This window comes from Danio aesculapii, chromosome 19 (genome assembly GCF_903798145.1).
Source record: "Danio aesculapii chromosome 19, fDanAes4.1, whole genome shotgun sequence".
NCBI classification, from domain to species: domain Eukaryota; kingdom Metazoa; phylum Chordata; class Actinopteri; order Cypriniformes; family Danionidae; genus Danio; species Danio aesculapii.
In genome coordinates, this window is record NC_079453.1 from 23,995,822 (window position 1) to 24,002,738 (window position 6,917).

Sequence of the window (6,917 nt, forward strand, 5' to 3'; positions counted from 1 at the left end):
TTTACAGTGCATCGAATTAAACTTGAAATTAAGAATAACTAAATAGTATTTTCTTGCAAAACATGTTCCAATAATCTTCGTTTAAGTGAGAACTATTATTTTCATTGGTAGCATCTAATAAAAAAGGTTTGTTTGTATTTCTTTAAATGACTTGAAGTAGCTTGTAGCCTATAGGAAGCTACTTTTCAAAGACACACACGCCAGTTACAAAAACCGATGTTTTCATCACATCAAATTTCATCAGCGCTACACTGAGGTACATTGAAGCTTCGGTGCATTTAACAATCATATGGAAATGGAATAGTGCGTTTTAGTGTGTCAGGTTTTAGTAGCATTGTAAAAGATGAATGTAGTTACCCCTCAGCAGCCTGACCCGCCCCCTGTGAGCCTTAAAACCCTTTTGACATGACATCGAGCCACACACACATACACACACACACCCTCCTCGAAGCGCGAGCAGCCCATTCAAAGATTAGCAGGAGGGGTTGACAGCTGACCTCCGGTGTGACCTTATCATGCACTCACACACACACACAACTCTCTGAGCTTGTGCATTGGGTGCATTAGATTATTGGATGGAGCGCTGTTATGGGCGAGATGGGCCTGTAAAGTCCGGTTTTGATTGACCTGCCCGAGGTTACTGGGGCAGGAGTGTGACCTTGAGCGATGCTGGAGAGGAAGGGCTGAACAGAGCATGCATATTGTATTGGATAGAGTGCAAGGGCCCATGGGGTCGTTTGACTGACACCTCTCTAACAAGGCAATTACTGATCTCTGCGATGTGTTCGCACTCTTCACACAACTGCTCTGCTCACAAACACTTACGCACAGTACACACACGATGTGAATCACTAACACATCCTGCACAATTTCACAGAGCTGGTAATAATGAATGAGACTTAAATGTTGAACAGTGTATTAATGTTTATGATGGCAATGTTAGACTTTCTTGGTCTCTTTCAAATATTAATATCTGATAGGATGAATATACACTATTAATTTAAACAGTACTTTTGAGATCTGCCATATAAAGTGTGCGATAAACTGTAATATAATATTTTGAAGTATAATTTGAACTAAAACTGTAGATTTTAATATAAGATGGTAAAAATTGCATATATTTGAAAAGTATATATATTTAGGATATTAACCAATGTACTGTTATGTAAACAAAATGTGGCAAACTAAATTTGAAAGCATCAGACAAATTTAGATACAAATTCATATACAAAAAAGAACCTGTCTCTAAAATATTTTTGTCTTTTGATTGTATACCAATTAGTAAAGATTATCAATAAAAAATCAATTAGAATGTATTTGTATAAACAAATAAACAACAACAACTAAATTTACACAAAAAATGCCTGCGGTGTGAAAAAAGCAGTTAAGAAAGTATCTAATCTTAATGATGTGTATATGTTTGCACTCATTTCTGCAATTCAGTACTTTCATCACATCAGAACATGTTTATTAATAAAGGATCATTACCAATAACAACACATTGCTATAAAGCAAGCAGCTTTATGTAATTTAACACAAAAAAACAGTGTCAGAGTAGTGAAATTAAACTATTAAAACTATATAACTTGATTTTCGGCAAATGTCACATTTTTACATTTAAGTAAAACATAAAAAGTATTGTTACATTAAAGTAATAGATTGGTTAGATCAGGGGTCACCAAACTTGTTCCTGGAGGGCCGGTGCCCTACAGATTTTAGCTCCAACTCTAATCAAACACACCTGAACAAGCTAATCAAGGTCTTACTAGGTATACTTGAAACATCCAGGCAGGTGTGTTAAGGCAAGTTGGAGCTCAACTCTGCAGGGACACCGGCCCTCCAGGACCGAGATTGGTGACCCCTGGGTTAGATTAAAAGTTTATCTGGCCAAGGGTTGCTTTGTTTAATTAAGAGTGTAAAATATTTTGTAAGCGAAAATGTGGTGAATAAAAATATATGTATTGTAAAAAAGAAAGTATAATAGTGACACAATTGATTTATAGTGATTTATAAATCAATCGTGATAGAATCGTTTGGGGTTTTTGGTTTTCAAAAGCTTAACTACTTATTTTTATGTATTTATCATTTAATAACTCAGCATTGTAAATGCAGACGCTGTAGAATAGAGCCTATAGAAGAGGGGTGCCCAAACTCAGTCCTAGAGAGCCGGTGTCCTGCAGAGTTTAGCTTCAAACTAGCGTTGGGCGATAAACGATATTATATCGAATCACGATAAAATTTACGTCAATAACAATGATAAGCTCTGGACTTTTTTTACTCTACATTGATCTAAGAGCCAATCAAACAGCAGAAATGTGCAACAGTAGGAATCTAAAAGTGTGTTGATGTTAGAGATGTATCGAATTTTCAACCACCGAAAATTTATTGGCTGAAAACATGTTGTGCCATTTAATGAACCCTCTAATTTTGGTGGCTTCAGTTATTTTTGGGGTACTCTTTGAAATCTGGAAGCATTACCAACTTATATCAAAATATATATCATTATCGTTCAATATGGAAAATAATCACCCAGCCCTACTTCAAATAAGACACACTTGAACCAGTGAATCAAGCTTTTACTAGGGTGTACTAGAAACATCCTGCCAGGTTTGTTGATGCAAGTTGAAGCTAAACCCAAACTATTGTTTAATTAGTGGAATTATTAACCATTGATTCATTAATAATTCTAGTTGTTAGATCAATCGATTAGCAGTAGCTTAGTTACCCCCCACTGTATATTGGAAGAATTAGTTTTAAAGTTGAATTTTTAATTAAGATTACCAAAGTACCTTTTCAGAAGAAAATATCATTTGAATCTTTGTACTCCAAAATTACATTTACATTCAATGTGTTGTTACATCATTCCTTTGTGATTATTGTAGAGTTTAGTAGCAGACTGAGTGAATATTGTGTTCAATTAAACCCCTCGCAGATTATTTAGCATCTTTCAATTTCATTAGAAATCTTGGTTACATATGTCGATTAAATCATACTTGACATTTTAAATCAAAACAATCATGTAAATAAATAAATAAAAACACAGTATAAGTTTATAACACAACTGGCAATGTAAAAGTTATCCATTTATAATAAAAACAATGCCTAGAAGTATAGGAAAATTTTGACTATCCTGCAAAAAAGTTATCTGTATCATTATCTTAGGTTGTTAAACTATTTCTTGTAGTAAAAATCTCAATATTTCAATGTCAAGACATAACCTTACAAGCATAACTGACTATATTAACTTTAATGACATTCTAAAACATGTTTAGATAAGCCTAAAAACACACCAACCTCCTACGCTAAACTTTTACTAGCATATTTCTAAAGGCAGCATCTTGTAATAAATAGTTAACAGCACAGACCGAACCACTGGCCTCTGACAATAAACACTCGACTCTTGTGTCCCGTCTCAGGCCTCACCCTCTAGTCCCGGGCCAAGCTTCGGCCCGCCAGTGGAAAATAAAAAAGGTGCCAAATTGATGCAGAGATCAGATATTGACGAGGATGGTGTTTTTATCCCCTGCGTATTCGTTACATACGAGCCGCAGTGCACTAGTGAGCCCAATGCCAGTCCAATATCCTGTTTCTAGTGCTTGACTTTGGCCGCTGCCCCACTGGAAATGGGACTACAGAAGACCAGGCATTTGTGAGCAGGAAAGCTAGAAAGAAAGATTGTGCGGCACGACTAGCGATGCAACAGTGCCGTTCCACACGGCGCTCTATTAATAGCCGGGTTCTGTTTTCACTAGAAATAGCCGTATGGTGGAAGGCCTTTGTCAGATAAGATAAGCAGCCTTTTGCTCTCAAAAACCTCAGATGGAGACTGTGCCTAAATCAGCAGACAGAACAATGGCTTAAAAACGGTCAGACCTGGAAAAGACAGCAGGGAAAAAAGCTCCTAGAATCACACACGCACTAAAAATGCGATCTAATCCATCCAGTTGAGGTGAGCTGAATGCTAAAGCTAATATGCCACTGAATATATATGCATGGCTAGCATGCTAAGCACTAAAAGGTCTTTTTAGTTTTTTTAGGTTTGTGTATGTGTGCTGTGTCACTGGCTCCCCCAGTTTTCCAGCTGCCCCGATGCAGCCAGCACTGCAGCAGAATCTGAGAGCCAAGTCACCAGGCATTCCACTGTCTGCACGGGCCGTCCCGAACACCACAGCACAGACCTGGGAAGCCACAAATGCACTCTAACATTCACGTGCAGACACACTTATGGTGTTGGTATGTCTTCTCATTCAGGACGTTCACACAGATTTTACACTAAGACCATTCTGCAAGCAAATATTAGGCAATTTAGTCCTAATAAATAAAATAAATAAAGGAATATAGTGCATCTATTGAAAGTGTATGGGTCATACTTTTATTTTAAAATCAAAAGCAAGTATTAAGAAATTATTAAGAAAACAAAGTAAAGTTTATTTTATGATCGTTTAATTTGTTTGCACTGACTAATTTCATGATAATTATGCTAACTGTTTTTTATTGTCTTAATGCAACAAACCATTATTAAAAAGACCTTAAATTTGTGTTTATTTTAATTAAACAGTCAACTGTATTACAATCATGAAAAAATATATAATAATTAAAAATAAAACTCAATTAGAGAGCCAGAATTGCCATAGATCTTTCACAATTCTGGGGTTCTCTGAAAGTCATCAGAAATGTCAATTGTTAAAAAAAAAAAAAAAAAGAGTCCATTATAATGTTGCTATGACTTAATAAAACGAGATATAAAATAAACAAAAACTGACTGATAAGATATTGAAAGGATTTGTTTAAAAAACCTGGCCTCACTATGTTATATTATATTATAAATACCAGTTTTCAGGCATTTAATGGGATGGTAATCACCAAATGCAACCATATATATGAAAATTTTAAAAATCCTTTACTCTACTTTAGATCCTATATTCTGTGGAAAAGTAACCACCCTAAAAAGGGTCTATGAGGATTTTTTGAATATAAACAAAAAAGAAAGTAATGTAATTTGCATTACTGCAAAAATGGATTGTGATCAAAAATTGGCAAGAAAATTAGGCACAATTCAAATGTCTGATAAACAATTCAAAATTCCTAACAGTGCATCATATTCTTTAAACAATGTATAAGGGCTGCACGGTATTGGAAAAACTACACATTGCGATTGTGTTTATTCTGCGATTTATATTGCAATATGAACACAATTTCACTAGATGAGTTAAATAAATGTTTGTAAACTATATATCTTTTTATATTGATTGGTAAGATTCTGTAGGGGAGTGCATAAAATATAATAAACAATCTACAAGCATAGATAAATTCAATAAAGAAAAATATGCTAATTAAATAAACAGTTTCATTGATTTCTGAAGAGTCGAAATGTATTCAGGTACACAATAATTGAATAATCAAATGTAAAATAATACTGTGTAGTCTTCGTTTTATAATTCATTCAATAAAATTAATCATTAATAATTTTTTGATGTTATAAATGGTACAAATTCTTATGCCTGAATGCTTTTAATACCCTCACACAGTCACGGGCCTCAAAAAAAACCACTGATCAATTATAATCCAGACTCAACATTGCATATAGTCTTGATGTGACTTTTGCGAATGATCACATTGCGATATCAATGCTGAAATAATATATTGTGCAGCCTTACAATATATTATTAATAATGATTATTATTATTTTCTAAACACACAAACCTTTTCTCTTCTCATTTTATTTTAATGTAGCCCTCACTAGCCATGGGACATTGCATATGCATCATACATCTAACAGAACAGAAATCAATTCAAGTTCATGAGCAAATGAAAAGTTTCTGGGCCAAGACATCAGTGCCATCTACCAGGGGGCTTTGAGAAGAGGGATGATTCTTTCATTTGAAGGTTTACTTTTAATAATTCATCCCATTTGCGGCAGAAATAGCCAGTGCTAGTACTGATTATGACAGCCTCTTTTGTCCTCTGTGGATTCAGACAGCCCAGAGTCTCAGCCGGACTTGAGTAAGACAGTCTGGGCTGAAATGGGGGGAAGGGTTGACTGACTGGCTGCCCGCTCCAGACCGCAGTGAACCAATTCCCAGCAATAACGCCAGTGGATGTACATGCAGCTTTGAGATCTTCAGCAACACTTCACCCCGCAGCTTCCACTTTGTAGTTATTACGACATGACGACATTGCAAACTGTTCCACAAAGTGATACCACATGCATTCCACTCGTATAGTATAAACGCAAAAGGAAAATGTCATTAACTGTCTGGTAATGGTGAAAACTAGAGGTGTTTATCTGCAACCAAGCTAAATAAATGGAGTTGAAGAATGTCTGTGCTATGGCAAGCCGGTTTAACATTTGTCCTCAAAACTATTCTTTAAATGAATAGCAGAGTTGTATTAAAGGCAATCCATTATATAATATCACTCAATCCTGAAGGGAAGCAGTACCCGAATTGTTACTTGGAACATTTCTAAACATCGAACCAAAGTTTTGACTGAAAATTTAAACATGCAAGTACAAAAACATGACAGATGAAACGGGAACTGTAAACTAATGATATATAAAGTTAGAAGTAGCAACCTGAATAGACACTTGTCCCTCATAAAGGCCATTCTACGCATGTATTGTGCGTAGTTTTGTCTGCGCACCATTATAACATACTATATACAAAGCGAATCAAGTGTGGGGAAACAAAATCAACATTATAGCTATTCTGCACATCCATTACCTTAAAAGCACTGTCAGTAGGCACAAGTCAAACTGCATTTGGACAGAAAAGGCATGCGTACATCTGCAGAACATCCTCATAACTACAATTATGTGGCTTTGACTGTGCAAAGCTAGTCCATGTAGCTATCAAATTAACACTAATTAGGTGCTAGTGGGTGATTAAAATGTATACTAATCGATATACTTAGTGTAA

General features: G+C 35.4%; 1 protein-coding gene across 2 annotated transcripts in view; it reads right to left on the reverse strand.

Annotated features, from left to right (window-relative positions):
* Positions 1 to 6,917, reverse strand: part of ldlrad4a (low density lipoprotein receptor class A domain containing 4a) — a 156,149-nt gene that overhangs the window by 36,147 nt on the left and 113,085 nt on the right. The gene's annotated exons all lie outside the window — the stretch shown is intronic.